Source organism: Phyllostomus discolor, chromosome 4 (assembly GCF_004126475.2).
Source record: "Phyllostomus discolor isolate MPI-MPIP mPhyDis1 chromosome 4, mPhyDis1.pri.v3, whole genome shotgun sequence".
Lineage (NCBI taxonomy): Eukaryota > Metazoa > Chordata > Mammalia > Chiroptera > Phyllostomidae > Phyllostomus > Phyllostomus discolor.
Window position 1 is genome coordinate 145613885 of NC_040906.2, and position 19886 is coordinate 145633770.

Sequence of the window (19886 nt, forward strand, 5' to 3'; positions counted from 1 at the left end):
AGGGTCCAATTCTAGAGGAACCCTAAGTGTGATGTTGGGATGCTGGCATTTTAGTTATTTTTAAAGAGTTCTTAGTTTTCAGAGGTATACATTGAAATATCCACAGATAAAACTATATTGTCTAGGATCTGCTTCAAAATAATCAAGTGTTACTGGGAGAGTAGGTGCAGGTATAAATGAAAAAAATGACAGAATGATAATTGTTAAAGCTGAGTGATGGACACAGGTGTTCATTATACACTTCTGTCTACTTTGTAGATGTTCAAAATTATACTGAAAATGACTTGTAGGAGCCAATGAAGATAAAAGATCTGTAGGCTTAAGCATAAACCCTGGCCTGGGCTCTGTTCCAATGTCTGAAGACATTGGTTCAAAAGTTGACCAGAGAACCTGCACATGAATATTCATAGTAACCTTATTTCTAATAGCCCAAAACTAAAACAACCAGAATGTCCTTCAATGGGTGAACAGGTAAGCCATAGTATATTCTTACTGTGGAATACTATTACACAATAAAAAAAAGAACTAACTGTTGATATACACAATTACCTATATCAATCTGAAGGGCAATATGCTGATTGAAAAAATAAACTCAAAAGATCATACATTATTCTACTTACATAACATTCTTGAAATGACCAAAGTAGAGAATTGGAGATAGAGTAATAGTTGTAAGGGTTTAGAGACAGGAGGAAGTAGGTGCAACTATAAAAGGGTAGCCAAACAAAGATCTTTGTGGTGATAGACCATTTTTGTATATGAATTAGAGTGGTGGTTACATGAACCTACACATTTGCATAAACCTGTACACAAATACACATACACAAATGGTTGCATATAGAAATGGTAAAATCTGAATCTGTAGTAGGACCTATGGATTGTACCAATGCCAATTTGAATTTGAGTTACCGTGTTGTAAAATGTAACTATGAGGAGAAACTGGGTGGTGGGCACAAGGGACCTCTCTAAGTTATTTTTCCTGGAAATCTATAATTATTGCAAAATAAAATGCTTTTCTAAAAAGTAAAGACGTAGAAATACATTTTTTTGAAAAAGCATCCAGATTTCAATGGCAGGCAGGATAGATGCCCTAGCAGTTGAATCTCATATCCACTGCTGACAATGCAAAAGTGCAAGCCTCCTTTCCTCGGTCCAGAAGAAGAAAGGGTAGACAGAGTCTTCACTGGAAAGCCCAGTAGCCTAATATTCCCAGACATGTAGCCTGTAAACCTGATTATAAAGCCCTCCTGGCGAGTTGTTAAGGAGCCCAGTATTTTAATAGCATTCCTTTTCTGCATAAACTAGACAATGTGGACTCTGTTGTTCACAGTTTTGAATGCTGGCTGATTTTTATTCTGATAGTTTCAATTGCATATCTTTAATTTCTGAGGGATTTTGAGAAGTGATAAATAAAGCTAAAACATATCCCTACACACTGGAGCCACTAAGAAATTGATATCAGGCTAAAGAGTAATAAATGGATATGCAACACCCCTCAAGAATTTCTTTGTTATGTGCCTGATCATAGCTGCTTTGTTACCTTTGGAAGCAGGGAGAACAGAAGTCTGGGCTACCTTACAATTATTGATAACCCTCACCTTCTGACTTTTTTGTTTCCCTGAAATCCCTAAGAAACCAGAACTCCTGTGCATACATTTGTGTCAGGACATGGATTTTTCTTCGCTACCTCACTAATGACGTACAGTACTGCTCTCCTTCCCACCTTCGACGAGTGGACCATACTGGTTCTTACATGGTAGGAAGGCTGCTTGGGAACCCCTGCTGCTGCTAAATATGCTTCAATAAGGGCTCTGAAAGGGGGATGTTGAAAAGAGCTTTACAATTACCTTATAGTATAAGAAGATGAGGAATGGACGAGAGGACAAAGCAAAGGACCAGAGAAGAAAGCAAGAGAAAAATATGAAATATCTAGTTCAGAAGAAAAAAAGAAGACTTATAGAAATTATCTTAACCTAAGTAAAAGAATAATGAGAAAGAGAGCCAGGGCAGGATCTTTAAGGACCCCATAGTCAATATTTCCCCTATTACACTTATTACTGCCTTGCATTAATGTATATGGGAGTTGGAATCCTTGTTGATATTGGGATGTGTACCCAGTTCAGTCAGTTTACAATATGAAGAAATTAATTCACAAGGTTTATAAAAGCAGACCTACACAAGCAACTTGATTTAAATAAAATTTTTCTTCTCTCCAAACAGAAATGGCCAGTTTTATGATACATCCATCTCGATACTAGTTTTACATTTGTAAATAAAATGTAACTGAATAAGCACTTTCTAAAATTTTACATAATTGTACAATGAGGCTTCCCAAAATGATCATGATAGAGAGGATCAGGGGCACCAATGTTATGACTTGTATAACAATTATTCTGTCTTGTCACTGTTCCTTGTATACCTTCTAAAATTTCCACCATTACATATTTAAAATTTCTGACAACAACAACAACAAAAACCACAAAGTAAAACAAAATAAAAAGCAGGGAAGTTGGGGTATCTCTGGGTGTGCCAAGGGCCAGCATGAATTATCATCGTTAGGTCAGAGCTGCTCAAGAAACCGGGCGACACAGCGAGCTAAGGAGAGCAGGGGTTATTAGTGGGGAATAAGAGGGAAAGTGGGGCCAACCAAGGGAGGATGGGGAGCCAATCAAGGGAGGTTAGGACTCGTGGGGGAAAGTGGAGCTAACCAAGGAAGGTTGGGACTTGCTTGGTTGTTCTTAGAGCAGGGTTTTTAAATGCAAAAACCTGTGTTTGGGGTATTAGAGTCTAATTGGCTAGAGCTGGTTGCTGGGTGAAAGCTGCATCCTGTTATGCCAGATAAACCCACCCCAGACCCTAATCTTCCTGGGTAGGGGCTGCAGGCAGCTTCCCACGGTGCCATTTTCTCACCTGGTAATTTTCATTCCTCCTAGGCCTGCCTAGATTTAACAATCATCATTGCCTAATTTTCTTTGGTGCTTTCCAGTTTAGAAGTTACTTTAATATCCTTTGTTTCCCATTAATATTTTGATTGGTTATAATAACCCCGAGAAAGAAATGGGAACACAAATTATTATCAAAAAATTTGAAATGAGCCCTGGCTGGTGTGGTTCAGTGGGTTGAATGCCAGCCAGCCTGTGAATTAAAAGATTGCTGTTGTAATTCCTCATCAGGGTGTTACAGAACAGACCGGGGCAGGGAAGGTGAACGATATATTATTGCCGAAAGGACCCACCCTTGTGCTCAGGGAACGATGTCTCTCAATGCCAGGGATTGGTGAAAAGCAAAGGGATTATTTATTTAAAGAGTTCTACAAACTTAAGAGTAATAACTTAATGTCTTCAATAAGATCCCAAAGTCCTTTAGTATAACCACAAATGCACAGTCCTTCCTTCCCCCTCTGCCCAATCTGGGGTACCGTATCTCAGAAAAAGAAATAGAAGTCCGTGGTTCTTCTCTGCCCAAGCTGAGTGGTCCCCAAAAGACCTTTGGTTCTTCTCTGCCCAAGCTGCATGGTTCCAAAAAGATGCCACATGGCTCCCACGCCGGGGTTCAAATCCCAGCGCCAATCTTCCTCTGCCACACCATTTGTGACTCCTCCCACAATTGGCCACAGCTGCTAGCATTCCTGTATTTTTCCAGCTCTACTGGGCTACCACAGTAAGTCTGGGCAGGTGTAGCCCTGTGGTGTGGAGCCAATCATCTCCAATCTCTTATGCAGGCTCTGTAACCAAGGGGAGTTGCCTCCCAGTTACTTCATGGGTTGAAGTCACCGCCCTCCATCCCCCTGGCTCCAAGCTTGACCACAGCTGTTTAACATATCTATGAAACCAGTTAAAGGTTATAGATATGTTAAATGACCATTCTAGGGGTTATCTGCAAAACTGTTGCTATTCAAAATAACTCTCAAAGGCCCTGTTCCCTGCATCCCATCCCCCAGCCGACTTGTGGGGGTGAGGACATCCTATATATTTTTTTTTCCTAATATTTCCTGGACACTGACTTGTGGACCCCATTACAAATCCCTATTTGGGCTCCCGCATTGGCTGCACCCAGTTACAAGGGCACATGCCTAGATTATGGGTCAGGTCCCTAGTTGGGAATTGTGCAAGAGGCAACTGATCCATGTTTCTCACACACATGCATGTTTCTCATGCACGTCCATGTTTCTCTCCCTCTCTTACCCCCCCCCCTCCTCTCTAAAAAAATAAATACATAAAATCTTTTTTGGAAAAGTTTGAAATGAAAAAGATAATGCCCAAAGGGGTCGGTTGATTTGCTCAAGGTCACAGAGCAAGTAAAAAAGATCCCTCATCTTTTCACATCAGAAACACATCAGAAGTAAACCTGCTGCCCTCCCTAATGCTAACATATTAAATGAGAAAAGAGAGCCCTGGGGAATTTCCTCTAATCACCCCACATTAGCTGAGTAGCACAGATTGCCTTCTAGTTCCTTTCAAACCCCATTGCACTTGCCATCTGTAAAATTCACTTGAGTTCTTCCTCATATTTTGTCTTGTCTTGCTTATAAGAGTTTAATATATGAGGGTGATAAACACACAATACAATATACGGATGATGTGTTATAGATTATATACCTGAAACCAATGTAATTTTATTAACCAATATCATCCCAATAAATTCCATGAAAGGAAGGAAGGAAGGAAGGAAGGGGAAATGTAATAAATGAATGAGTGAATGGTGTGTGTGTGTGTGTGTGAACTCCTTAATGATATAAGTATTAGAAATAGAAACCTAGATTTTTATATTTTCACAAAATTTATCACAGTACAATGCTTATACATAATCCTTTATTTGAATTTAATTAGGTTAGATAATAGTATGGAAAATGCACATGTTGCCCAAAGAAGATAAGATATATAAAAGGAGAATTTTACCATGGACTCATGCCAATTGAGTCCAATACCATCATTTTAATCATTCTTTTGCCAAGTCACTTAATTCCCTTGACCTTCTTGTTGCACATGCTCAACTCAATCGTAACCCCAAGTCAACCTACACTAAACTCTCACAGCTAATATGAACTACAACCACTTCTTTTATTTTAATTTCTTGGAGATTTTATTTATTTATTTTTCTAAAGAGGAGAAGGGAGGGAGAAAGAGAGGGAGAGAAACATCAGTATGTGGTTGCCTCTTGCATGGCCCCTACTAGAGACCTGGCCTGTAACCCAGGCCCTAGACTAGGAATCAAATTGGTGACGTTTCGATTTGCAGGCTGGCACTCAGCCCCTGAGCCATACCAGACAGGGCTGACAACTACTTCTTTACCCATCCTCCCTCTAATCTGCCCTCCCTATAGATAAGATTTAATGAGATACCCAATCATAGACTTTTCTTTGCTTTTTTGTAATGGGTAAACACCCATTTTCTTAGACTCTCCTCTAATTACCCAAGTAAAGCTCAAACCTGATTAATAGGTTCTTTATAACACTCTCTTACTGAAACACTCCTCAATTCCTCCTGGTGTTTTCTCCCTTGCCACAAGTAATAAAACCAACTCGTTCACCTAAAAGTGTGTCTTAGTGGGTGTTGGCTGAAGGGTGTTAGCAGTCCTTACTGTATCCATTTAAGTATTCACTGAAATTCATTAATGTGAATTTGCTCTCCTGAATTACTGTAACTCAGATCTGATCCTACCACTTCCATGCCCCATAGTCCTAAGAATAAAGTTTAAGTATTTCAGCGTGGCCTGCAATACCCCCCTTACAATCACATATTCTGTCTTCTTAATCTCCACTACCCCAACACCAATTCCATGCACCTAGCCTGCATGACATTCCTTGCAGCTCTTCTAAACTATTTTTCTGAACTCTAACATGACCTTTGGACCTCTTCTAATGCCTAGAAATCTTCATCTAGCTAATTTTTACTTATGCTTAAAGACTTAGCTTAAACATTTCTTCCTCTGAGAAGGCTTATTGAATATCTCCAGGAGTCATTAGTTTGTGTTTATTTCTTCATAGCATGTTTCACTGTGTTGTATTTACTTATCTGTTTTCTCTACAAACCTACTAACTTCTTGAGGTTCACACCTTGTGTTATTCAGCTGATAATCTTTCTGGCAGTGGATCATACCCAGGGTTCTTCCCCTGTGGTGTTTGGAAATGGAAGTGTGTCTGTCATAGTGTTAGGTTGCTCTGGGATTGAGAACTGCTTTGTGGATTTATTAAAGATAATAGATCTTTTACAATACACTGGACAGCCCTGCACAAAGAATGATTTCCCCCAAATACCAATAGTATCTCCATTAAGAAACACCATAGGTTTGTTATAGAACAAACAAGAGGGGGCTGGGACGATATACTATTACTGAAAGAAGCCCCCAGGTCCATTATGTCCACCGCCAGAGGAAAGACATCTCTCAATGCCAGAGATTCATGAAAAGGAAAGGAAATGTTTATTTAACACTATACAAACTTAAAATAGTGACCTAATGTCTTCATCCAAAAAAAATATCCTGAAGTCCCTTAAAAAACACCCACAAACAGACAGAGTCCTTCCTTCCCCCTTTGCCCAGTCCAGAGTACCATATCTCAGGAAAGAAAATAGAAGTCCATGGCTCAGGCAGTCCTCTGGTTATTCCCAGTTAGTACTCCATCTTGACTGGGAGACCTCCTGGGTTCCTGGCACCCTCAGCTGTGTCGCCAGGATCTCTGCTAAAACCTGGTGGTGGTTCCCCCTTCTAAAGCTTCAGGGGTCCCCACTCTGGCAAAGGCTCATGGTCCTCTCTCCCAGGGCCACGGGACTCCCCACTCAGCCAAAACCACGTGCTTCTCCCTTCAATGGCTGTCATGTCTGTGTTTAAATCCCCGCCCCAGTCTTCCTCTGCAGCCCCATTTCTGACTCCTCCTACACTTGACCTCACATGCCAGAACTCTGCTGTCCTTTCTAGCTTTTCTGGTCGCCATAGTGGGTCTGGGCAGGTGTCACCCCATGTCATGGAGCCAATCTTCTCCAAGCTCCCACACAGGTGCTGTAACTCGGGGGACCTGCCCCCCCAGTCACATCTTGGGGGGGTCCCTTTCCATCCCCCTGGCTTAGAGCATGGCCATAACTATTTAGCATATCTAAATGACCAGCCAAAGGCTATAGGTATGTTAAATGACCATGCCATGGATTAGCTGCAAAGCTGCCCCGCATGTTCTTGCTCTGTGTGCCCCTTCCCCCAACTCACACCTGTGGGGGAAGGGGTGGAGACATCTTAAAATCTCCTGGACACCTTGAGTTCTGGACCCCATTTCAAATGCCCATTTGGGGTCCCCCTCTTGGCTGCACCCTGTAACAGGTTCTCAATAGGTGTTGTTTATTGAAGAAATGAATAAATGAACATGAAAGAATAAATAAAACAATGTAAAAATGAAAGAATAAGTTAATGAATAAATGGTGAGGGAAAAAAAAGCAGCACGAACAGTGTATCTGGAGAAGAAAGTGTTCTCCAAGGGGAAGTCTCAGTTGGGAAATTCATACCCTGACAGGTTAAAACTTTCTCCTGGTCACGTTCACTGTCCCTTTCCCCTGGGTGCTGTGAGTGCAGGATGCAACTTGAGTTGAAAAAATTAATTAAAATGAAAAGGTTCAAATGAAGATATCTAGGGTGGGAGATAAAACCACCCTATCGACATGTGAAAAGAGAGGCATTTGAAAGGCTTCTCAGACCACATGGCCTATGACACTTACCTCGTCTCTTTCAACTCAAGTCCACTTAAGTCTGATTTGAACTTTATATTCAATCATTCAACCTAAGGCCTATTACTTGCAGTTTATTGTTGCTGCAAATTAAAATCCACAGGGAGTAGACATGCACTGTGGTTTTATTTGTCAATGTAAATTTCATGTGACTCACTTCCTCCCTTCAGGGAAACCTTAGCTAGGTAAAACTTTTCTGAAGCCCTACTTTTCCTGGAATAACTTTGTCATTAAAGACATAGGCACTGAATCAAAAGCTAATTGAATCAAAACCATGGTAATTTAACCTGGAATTCTACACCCATTTAGTGCATAAATAATTGGTACAAGTGACTTTTATGCCAGGATGCCAACTGTTTCTGGGTCCCAGTACAGTCATTTCTAGTTTCAAAGGCAGTGTTTTAAACTTGATCTTTTCACATACCCAGTGACATAAAGAAAATTTCAGTGTAATACCAACCCATAAATATTAGCTGGTGATCATGATCTGACCTGTGCTTCAAAAATCAAGAGTCCCTCTTAAAAATACTTTTTTAATTAAAAAAAGGTTTTATTCACCTTTTTGATGGAAATACTTTTATAAGCTTCTAATTTTACTGGAGGAAAAGGCAAAAAAGTCTTCTCATGATGGCCATGAAGGACTTCTGTTCATCTTTAATAATTATAGACCCAGCATATCCTCACCTCCTAAGTGTTCTATTTCTTCATGTACTGTTTAAAAGAAGGTGAGAAGCCCTTTGTTTTCTTTTTTTAAGATTTTATTTATTTATTTTTAGAGATGGGGAAAGAGAGGGAGAAAGAGAGGGAGAGAAACATCAATGTAAGAAAGAAACAACAACCTGTTCCCTCTCCTACATGTCCCATGTGCTTCCCAATAGGTATCGAACCTGCAACCCAGGTATGTGCCCTGACTGGGAATTGAACTGACGACCTTTTGCTGTGCAGGATGTCATCTAACCAATTGAGCCACACCAGTCAGAGCCCCTTCCTTTTCTTTATTATCCTTCTGAGGCCTATTAAATTGGTAAACTACTCTGTGCTGATCTATTAATGGGAGCTAATGGCTAGCAGAGTACTAAAACAGCCTTTTAGAGATGATGTCTTAATTCACTAAATTCACTAGTAAATTCAATGGTGGAAATGATTTTAGGCACTCACAGTTGTTTGAGAGAGAAATTTGGGAATAGACTGGATCTAAACAAACAAGGCCTGGGGTTATTCAATTTATGTTAATGCAGTAGAAAACAATTCTATGCAGACATCAGCTCTTCAGATCTTACTTTGCAGGAAGCTGCCATCTCGACTTATAAACAAACCTAATTAGGTCTAGCTGAATGGGATGTAAGAACTACTCTAAATTCCATGAAGCATATCTATTAAGCACATTACATATCCAGGCACTCTGATAGCTACTGCAGGGGACTTCAAAAATGAGACACAAAATCCAGTAAGGGGAATGATACATAACTATTACTGATGGTCAAATGAAATACTGCCATGAAAGAGACACAATGGAAATGTGGAGCCACAAAAGGGAGATATCACAATTAGCTAAAGGGATCAGAAAAAACTTCTAAATAGAGTTATTCGTGAAGAAATCTAGGGATGAGAAGGATTTTGTGCAGCATCTGAAAGTGATCTTTTATTTCCATGATTGCCAATGTAGGGAAAAATTGTGAAAGACTGTGAATGGACCAAAACGATTACTGGATGACTTCAGTAGAAAACTAGGTGAATTAGCTGATTCTACAGGGTCACTGGGCCTTTCACTGTCTTTGAACTATTTCACAATTCTATAATTTGTAGATTAACTGATAGCAATGCAGAATATGCAAGTCCTGTTCATAGACATGCAAGTCTGTCATCTAGCACTCTAGTCCCGCCCCACCTGTGCTCAGTCCACACACCTCAGGTAGACTCCCAGTGCCACAGCTCTAGCACCCAAGTTATCAGCTTCACTTCCACTGACTTTCCCACTCCTTGAGGCCTCTCCTTGTAGAGCACAATGTCCAAGCAGTCCCTGATTTCTTTCTGACTAGAGCCTATAATATCAGTCCCTCCCAGTTCCTGCCCGTGATTCTTCCTCTCACTCCTACCCGTAACACACAGGAATCACCGTCCCATTTTCTAACTACACAGTTACATTGCCTCTTCAAACAACATAACTATAGACTGTGGACTCCAGACCATGAAGATGCAAATATCTGTTTCTGTTCATCCCATTTAGTCAACTTCTCCTTGGCATCTGAAGCATAAAAATCCTTCTGAGGATCCTTAGAGTTCTGAGTTTGAGTTTATCTCAAAGGTGAAATGTCCTTTTCCCTCTTACTAATGTACATAAAACCCATTAAGTTTTAATTAAAAAATCAATATATTCTAGAAATATTTTTGGACATCATAGACATGCTTAACTTATTATTGAGAAGTAGTATGAGGTTACACAGGCCACCACCCAGCATCAATGCCTATTCTATTTGCATGTCATTGGCAAAGTGGAGCAGAGATGAGCAGACAGGTTCTGAGATGAGGGTCTTCTCATGAACAATTGCTATTCTGTCTTACTCTTGGGTATCACTATTACACTTTAAGAGCAGCACACAATAGTGTCTTACAGTTTTTTAGAAAGTTCAAGAACTAAGAGAAACCAGAAAAACATACAAGGAAATCTTTTCTAACAATATCTACAGGAAAGCTCGGAATTAATGCCCACCTGGAAAGGAGAGAAAATGATGACAACACAGATTATGTACTACTTTAAAGATTTTGTTTATTTACTTTTTAGAGAGAAGAGGAAGGAGGGAGAAAGAGAGGTAAAGAAACATTGATGTACAAGACATACAGAGATCAGTTGCCTCTTGCCTGTGCCCCAGTGGGGACCTGGCCCACAGCCCAGGCATGTGCCCTGACTAGCAATTGAACCGGCAGCCTTTCAGTTCACAGGATGGCACTCAAACCACTGAGCCACACCAGCCAGGGCAGGTTATGAATTTCTTTAATTGAATCTCTGTATGTGATTTGATTACAATTTTTCCATATTTAAGGTTGCAAGATAGTGCATTTCTTATGATCTTGCAGCATACAATTTCAGGTTATATAATTATAAAATAATTAAACTGACTTCATAAAATTATGTGAAAATTAAATGATTACATTTTAGAAATGGGCTACTTGATAGTGTTCAGTTTCTAACCAGTAACAAACTTGGCACCACTTGAGAGGGTTGGAAACAAGACACCGAGTGAGCATTGCTTGGCATGCTTCCCCTAAAATTCCTGCTGTGGAAGATTGGCCCTTTCAAATAACACCATGTCCTAAACTGGTATTTAACCTACAAATCTTTAATCAACAAAGATCTCAGCGACTGCTTAAATTTTACTACATATCCATTCTAAATAGCAATTATGAAATAGCTGCTAATGCCATCAATAAAATGGGAGTGTTTGAATTGAGGGGGCAGAGGATACAGGTAGTGATCAAGAGATCACTTTTCTGTGGCTGAAAGGAAAATGTTATAAAGGCATACCTTGGAGACACCGTGGGTTCAGTTCCAGACTGCCACAATAAAGCGAGTATTGCAATAAAGTGGGTCATAATCTTTTTTGCTAGTGGTGTGTCTTGCCTTCAGTTTGTAAAAAATGCAATATCCATGACACACAACAAAGCAAAGCACGTGGAGTGAGGTGTGCCTGAAGTAGATTAGCTAAAATTAAAAATAGACATTTAGGGTTCTTTTTAAGTGAAATTCCTTACGCAGGTATGTCTCATTCAGTCCCTTTCATTCTAATTAACGTGGTAAAGGTATAGCATTCTAAAACCCACCATCCTGAAAAGTTATGTTCACTTTCATAGTTATGAGTATATTTATTTATTTATTCTTTTGAAAGTTCAAAAACAATTTTTTAAAATTTTTATGAAGGAAGCAGCCCATGAAGGCAAAAGTGCCCAGGGTCCATGAAAGTCATAATGTGGCCCTGACATTCTCTAGGTCAGGCCTTTAATTTTTATTGATTGATTGATTGATTTTAAGGAGAGGGAGGAAGGGAAAGAGAGAGAAACATTGATTTATTATTCCACTTATTTATGCGTTAATTTGGTTGATTCTTGTAAGTGTCCTGACCAAGAAACGAAACTTCAACCTTCGTGTATCAGGCAATGATCTAATCAACTTAGCTACTGGCCAGGCTATTTATGAGTATCTTAATGAAGAAAATATTAAGACTAAAGGAGCCCTTTGGCAAGTGTCAGGGAACCATGGAGGAAGATTATATTTAAGGAAAAATTTCCACATAAGATGAGGTCTGTCCAGAAAGTATCCAGCCACGTGCTATGAAAAAGAGAGACATTTATTGAAGAAGATACAGGATACAAGAAACATTGTACATAGACAATGATGCCTCAGTCCCCTTCAAAGTAGGAACCTTGGGTCCTCACATAGTTCTCCCAATTGCCATCAACTGCCCTATTGTATTTTCCTGGATCTCATCAATGGTCTGAAATCTCTTCCCTTTCAAGGGTGATTTTAATTTGTTTTAGTCACCTGGATGATTTGATGTTTAGCCAAATAACTGCATGAGACATGATGAATGAGCAGGCACATTGTCCTGATGAAGCTGCCAATAATCAACTGCCCATAGCTGCGGCCTTCAGAATCATCTGAATAGTTTCCTCAAGTAATATTCAAGCTTAATGTAGATTTGTTGCTCTACTCATTCAGTTATCTTGAATGTGATGGCCACACAGTACACATGTTCACTCAATGACATCTACAGTCCCCACTGACTAGTACAATGAAGATGTCATTGTTCACACATCTGCATTCCAGTCCACTCCTAGAGTTAGAAGAGGAGAGCATTGTTACATTTTAATTGGTATGATCATTGCGATTTTCTTAGATTATTAACATTTTCCAGCAGAATCAGTGTTTTGTTTTAGTGAGATAGACAGAAGTGGAGTGGCAAGGAAAACTCTAAAAATTAAAATACCAAAATAGTGCTCTGGCAGGTGTGGCAAATTTGGTTGTTGCATCATCTAGGGCACCAAAAGGTTAGGAGTTTGATTAGTGGTAACATCAGCTCCCTGGGTTGAGGGTTTAATCCCTGCATGAAGCACAGATGGGAGACAACTGATAGATGTTTCTCTCTCTCTCTTTATCTTCCCCTTCCTCTCTCTCTAAAATCAATAAACATATAAAAAATTAAAACAATAAAATAAATAAAATAAAAAATAAAATAATAAAATACCAAAAGGTAGTAATTTCTCTGATTTTCTTTTTTCATTTTTTTGGCTCTCTGCAAAGCAGATTAATGCTTAAAACTCTTGCTGACACAAAGTGAGCCCCCAGGATTGGATTATCCCCACAGGAGGTTAAAGGAAGGAAGGAAGGAAGGGAGGGAGGGAGGGAGGGAGGGAGGGAGGGAGGGAGGGAGGAAGGAAGGAAGGAAGGAAGGAAGGAAGGAAGGAAGGAAGGAAGGAAGGAAGGAAGGAAGGAAGGAAGGAAGGGAAAACCTGGAATTTGCAAGCCTCTCCCTAAGAGCAGCAATTGTTTTCCCGCTCGTTGAAAAGACCCCTAGATGAAACAGAACTTTTTAATATATCTGCCACTAGATGGCACTATATAAACACCTTTACTTCCACTTTTCCCTTCTTCCCAGAGACTAGTCTAAAATGTTAGATAACGTAATTCATTTAGCCTTTTTTGAAATTGCTGCAGTTTACTAATTTAACTATATCTTTAAATTATAACCCTGAACACTATGTAAGGATTTGCCAGTACCTTAATTTTCTATCAGTAAGTACAGTTCCACGGGGGAGAGACTGGCTCAAAGGCAGCTTCAGGTTTATTATTTGGCACATAGGAAACTGAATAATAAGAAAGTGAACAAATTAATAATATGTGAGAGAGCAGACAGAAAAAAGAAGTACATTTACAAGAAAATATACAATCTTGAATTTTCGTTGGTTTTCATTAAAACTGCTGGTGCCTCGGAAGGCTGTTGGTTTAATGTTCTATCAGTAATACCATAATTTATTCTTTTGCTACATCAAAGGGTTGAAGACAAAAAAGTCCATGCTAGCAGAAGGCACAGGGAGAAATTATATATGCAAATAATTCTGTAGCTCTCACACCAGGGAGGGTTTGTCTTGTAATATTTCTTTTAAGTTGCACACAAAAATCTTTGGTTGATTGCCAAAAAAGCAAAATTGCGAGGTTAAAGAGAGAAAAAGGAAGAGAATATTTGAAAGGGGCATGCAAAGCTATGAAAAAAAGTCAGAAGATGTGTGATAACCGCAGTGTCTGTGATATTTTTTAAGAGCTAAGAATGGGGGGGCTGAGGGTGTGGGTAAGGAATATAAAACAGTTTGGAGAAGCAAGGTTAAGTGCATTCAGGCCTGGGGAATTGAGGACATCTGGTCATATCCAGACAAAATGTAATTTCTGTGGCTGGTGGTAGGTAGGAGTAACCCAGGTCACCTGACTTCGTAAGGCAGGTTGGCTGCTTCTTGATTCCTCATCCCAGGAGCTAGGGTGCCAGATGCTGCTTCCTCCCTGCAAGAGACAAAAGGACACAGAGGGAGAATTTTAAAGACATTAAAGAGCATGAGTGGACGACCACATCCCTGTAGCTAGCAGTTCTACTAGTCCAGGAAGGCCGGGGGTGGGGGGTGGGGGCGGGGGTGGGGACAGAGACACACAGGAGTCGTTGGGAAGTTTGGGTTGGGGTGGGGGGTGGGGTGGAAGAGGGCTGATTTGAATGAGGCTTCTCCTTCCAGCACACATTCAGTAAACACTTTTTTTCTTCCTTTATATTTTAGCTTACAAACATTGGCTCCTCTCAAAAGGTCATGGAGCTATTCACACAGAACTTGTGACTCTCAGCAGCTGGGAATACCTTGGAACCAAAGAAAACAATAAGGAGAAAAAAAATCAGAGTCACTGCTAAGCCAAAATATGGGGGAAAAAATTAACCTATGAATTGTTTTTTAATGACAACAAAACATATCATTTCTCTTTAATTCATAACCTTAATAAATTCTACTTATCATTTACAATAATTCTAAGGTGTTCTAAAGGTACTTGTATATTAGAAAAGAGTTTCATATTAGTTTGAATTACCTTAGGAAACAAATGCCCTATTTCATCACTGAAAGTTATGGAAAAAATCACAGAGGAACATTTTTCACTTTCACTAATGAAGAAAGAATCTAATGAGGATTGCTGAATTTGGGGGATCACAGAGCTGTGTTTATACCCACAATAATATGTTAGGCTACTACATCAGAAAAGCCTTGGTTCATTTATTTTGGCACAAGGATTTGAAATAATTTAGCATCCTTGGTAAATGGTCTGTAGACACTTTAAAGTGTTGTGAGTTAAAATATTATTAATGTGAATTCACTCAATGCATCTCATAATTTTGCTGAGAAATGAGATGTAAACACTGCATTTTATGGTAGAAAAGTCGGAGGAGGGCAGCAAAGAGGAACAAGGATGAACTGTGAGTGAGAAGTTGTGGGAGTTGCGAGTGAGAAAGTGGGAGGCACGAGCAACTGGGCAGAAGAAGTCATGCAACTTGGATGTTGCTATGAATTATCATTCTGATCAGCTTCAAAAGTAGACTATGTGGTTAATAAACACAGGGAATAGTTTCTAAAAAGTCTACAGCTTGCTCAGTTAAACTCCTCTTAGCTATGTGAAGAAGGCTTCCGGGTATAAAATATTGGTATATTGACTCTAATTACAAAAAAGGTATAACCATCATCCAGCTGACTTCAAGTGAGCACATTTTCAGAGTCCCTGGGAAATCTTTTACGGTAGAGAAATTTTGAGGAAGAGAAAGTCAAGTTTGGGGGAGACTATGGAATGAGTCTCTGTCCCACAACCTCCATTGCTGTGCCAGGGCCAAGGTATCCTGGGTTTCTTGGTTTCTAGGGGTAGAGGTTTTTGATGTGGACAGTCACAGCACCTACCACATATGAAGAAAGCATAAGTGTGGAAAACTGGCTCCAAGTGTATACATTAGAGATGGAGAGGGGGAGTGAACTAGACATACGGAGAGGCTTTACATTATTGTTAAAAGAGTGTGTGCAACCCAACCACCTCCAAAGTTCCCTTTGGAATGTGATCTGTAGACATGACTTCCTCAAAGCTCTCACTTCCTCAAATACTCTAGAGTTTGAGATTAGTAGGGAGGATAAGCTAAAATATACAGGTCCAAGGCTAATTTTATTTTTATATTCATTAGTGAGATATAAGTAAATGTGATTATGTGATCTTTTGGGACTCAGAAGAAAAAAAATCCAGTCCCAGATCATATCCAAAACCCCAAAACCTGAGGAATTCCACCTATGAAAAGAAGATCCCTTAAAATAAAAGTTTGGCCCTGGCTGGTGTTGCCTAGTGTGGCTCAGTGGACTGAGCACTGGCATTCAGACTGAGAGGCTAAAGGTTCAATTCCCAGTCAGGGTGCAACCTGGGTTGCAGTCCAGGTCTTGGGTTGGGGGCATGTGAGAGGCAACCAACCTGTGTTTCTCTTGCACATTGATGTTTCTGTTCCTCTCTTTCCTCTCTGTAAAAATAAAAATAAGTAAATAAAAGTTTGAAAAGGGTCCTAGGACTGAAAGCCTTATGAATTTAACAGAAAGTATGTGTGTAGGAGTGCATGTATGGGAGGTGTTCAGGGTCACATTTTGTTAATAGTTGTATTATAATCAGATAAGCAAATGAAATACAGCTTCTTTACTTCCTACAACTGAGGTGGGAAGTAAATTTAATTTTTAATGTTTTAAAATTATAAAATATGACCTGGCTGGTGTGACTTAGTTTGTTGGAGCATCGTCCCGTAGACCAAAGGGTTTTGGGTTCAATTCCTGGTCAGGGCACATTCCCAGGTTGAGGGTTGGATCACTGGTCAGGGCACATACAAAAAGCAACCAGTTGATATTTCTCTCTCTCTCTCACTGCTTTGCTCTTCTCATCCTCTCTCTCTCTCTCTCTCTCAAACCAATGAGGAAAAAAATGTCCTCAGATAAGGATGAAAAAATTGAATAAAGTTGGTAAAGTTTTTTTAATTGTAAAGTATACAAAATTTTTAACCATTTTAAGTGGACAGTTTATTGGCAGAAGTAGAGATGCTTTTACTTCCCAATGAAAGTATCTTCTGGATTATATAGTTGTGTTCATGCTAAATATTTTGCTAATTCAAAGTTCCGTTCCCTCTTGGGGATGATTTTCCCTCTGTTACTCCAAAGACAGGATCATTTGGGAAAATACTCTTGCAAATGCAGTTACTTGGCATTTGCTGATTATTTTCCATTGGTCTTTGCCATCTGGTAGGTAGTCTGAAGTAGTCTTTGAACTAGTGTCCACTAAGTTATAACTGGAAAGTCTACTTTGTCTCTTTAGCTATTGCCACCTGCATCTTCCCTCAAAGATCCACCCTAAGAGTAGCGCATCCAACTTGTGACCATCTTCCTCTGGGAGGAGAGAAACTTTTTTTTCCTCCCTGGAAGGGACTTCCTCTTTGTCAAGGGTGCCAAACTCATTTTCACTGAGGGCCACATCAGCCTTGAGGTTGCCTTCAAAGGGCCGAAATAATTTTAGGACTGCATAAATGTAACTACTCCTGAACTGTTAAGGAGTTGAAATTACATTGGGTCCTTTGAAGGCAGCCACGAGGCTGATGTGGCCCCTGGTGAAAACAAGTTTGATACCCCTGCTCTGCATCATATCCTTCTTTTCCCTCATAGCACTCAACACAGTGGCTTGGCCTTAATTTTGGATGAGTTGTCCTCTCCACACCTTAAAAGGAACTTTGATTTGAGTCTGCCAAGTCCAGCAGATTTAATCCAGCCCTTGGATTAAAATATGGGAGCCTTGTTATACCTTGGCAACAAGAATTACTGAGGACCTTTTTCTCACTGGCTTATTTCACTTAACATAATGCTCTCCAGGTGCATCCATACTGTTACAAAGGGTAAAATTTTCTTCTTTTTTACAGCCAAGTAGTATTCCATTGTGTAAATGTCCCATAGTTGTTTTATCTACTCATCTACTGAAGGGCACTTGTGCTGCTTCCATATCATGGTGATTGTAAATAACACTGCAATGAACATAGGGTGCTTAGGTTCTTGTGAATTAGTGTTTTGGGTTCCTGTGGCTATATTCCCAGAAGTGGGGTTGTTGGGTCAAAATGCAGATCCATTTTTAATTTTTTGAGGTATCTCCATACTGCTTTCCACAGTGGCTGCACCAATCTGCATTCCCACTAACAGTGTGAAAAGGGTTGCCCTTTCTCCACATCCTCACCAGTCCTTGTTGTTTATTGATCTATTGATGATAGCCATTCAGACAGGTGTGAGAGGATATCTCAATGTGGTTTTAATTTGCATTTCTCTGGTGATTAGTAAGAGAAAGACAAATACCATATGATTTCACTCATATGTGGAATCTAATGAACAAACTGAACTAACAAGCAAAACAGAGACAAACTCACAGATAGAGAGAAGGATGACAGCTAAAGGGAAGGTTTCGGTGTGGAGGGATTGAGAAAAAAGGAAAAATACTCACGGACATGGACAACAGTGTGGTGATTGTGAAGGGGGGAAGTATAAGGAGACTAAATGGTAATGGAAAAAATAAAATAGAAAATTTAAAAAATAAAAAAGAATTACTCAGGACCAAATAGCACCAAAATACTATCCTTATTACATATGTACATGCAACTTTATAATCGACAACCTTTGGATAAATGACTGGACAATGACTGTATAACATCTTTATTGGATCCATCTAAGTCCAATCTTTAAAAAAAAAGGTGAAAACAAATTTTTTTCAGAAACAAACTTAAAGAAAGCAGGTCACTTATTCAAATATTTATGAGCCTCTTGTATGTGCTTGCCATGTACCTTGCTAGCTATAATACCCAAGGATTAGATTTAGCAAGTGGGGGGAAACCTTCAAAGTGAGTTATGATTTCACACACATACATGTGCATGCACATGCACACAAAATTTGATTTGAATAATGTGATTCTCCTACTTTTGACTTAATTTTAATCAGAGAGATAAGAGAAGCCTATAATTAAGTCTATAGGTCTTGATTCAATACAATAGAATACATGTTCTTTATTTTATTAAGAAAAGCTTTTCAAAGGTGAAGGAAACATCTTATCTTGTTAGTAATTAGAATATTTTGGAAGTATTACCCATCAGAATAATATTCAATTGTATTTAGAGTCTTTGTCTTTAAAAATTTCCATGGAAGTTTTCTCTGACAATGCAATCATTCTGTTCCAATGTTTTTAAAGAAGTATTAACCTTTTATTTGATAATTACATACTTGATAAAGTATACTGATGTATACTTTATTAAGAATAAAAGCTGTCTTAATGTTTAATATCTACTTTTGACATTTTTCTTCTCTGGGTTGAAATAATGTGAACTAAAGATAGCTATCAATTTAATTAAAACAGCAATATGGCTGCATTTTTTAATATTAAGATCAGTTGGACATTGATATCTCAAGCATAGCTGGATAATTTACATTAACATTAGGACAAGAACAATCTTAATAAACAACATTTACACTTCAGGTTTTTCAGAGGTCTTTTAAGATGGAAAGGGAAGAAGATCAAAAGACAATGGAACAAACCAGTGGTTCTTACAGAAAGAATTCATCTGAAAAGGACTGAAAGTACAGAGACACAGTTAACCCCAGCTGCACCAGGCCACACCAGATGGAACAAATGTTAATGCTCACCTTTGCTTAGATTTATGAAATCTTCCTGGTTGTTCTGATGTCCTCTGCTGTTAATATGGTTAATACACTTATTTTCATTTAAGTTGAGTTTCTTCTATCTTTATGCAAGTAGCATTGTGGGTCAGATAAAGAAATGGGTAGTGCCACTATCTCAGAATCAGGTAGATTTTTGTGATAGCTGCCTGTCAAGTTGAGCTGTCCTGGAAGCTTCAGTTTTCCCTCACGTGTTCCACCTGACCTCAGTCCTTCACAACAGACCACACAGAAAAGGGGGAAAACTCTCTGATCCTTTTCAAATCTATTTTAGGCGAATGGATCAATACATGCCGAACACCAACTTTGAGAAACTATAGAGACCTTTATCTTCTTTTATATTTTCCAAATATTGATCATCCTTCATTTCCTACATTCAGGGAAAG

At 39.2% G+C, this 19886-nt stretch overlaps 1 long non-coding RNA gene across 1 annotated transcript; it reads left to right on the plus strand.

Annotated features, from left to right (window-relative positions):
- The first annotated feature begins 22 nt into the window (after positions 1-22).
- On the plus strand, positions 23-18256 carry LOC118500258. Its single transcript, XR_004902812.1, has 3 exons — positions 23-33; positions 14076-14082; positions 18114-18256. It is a non-coding gene; the product is annotated as an uncharacterized LOC118500258 (long non-coding RNA).
- The last annotated feature ends 1630 nt before the right edge of the window (positions 18257-19886 follow it).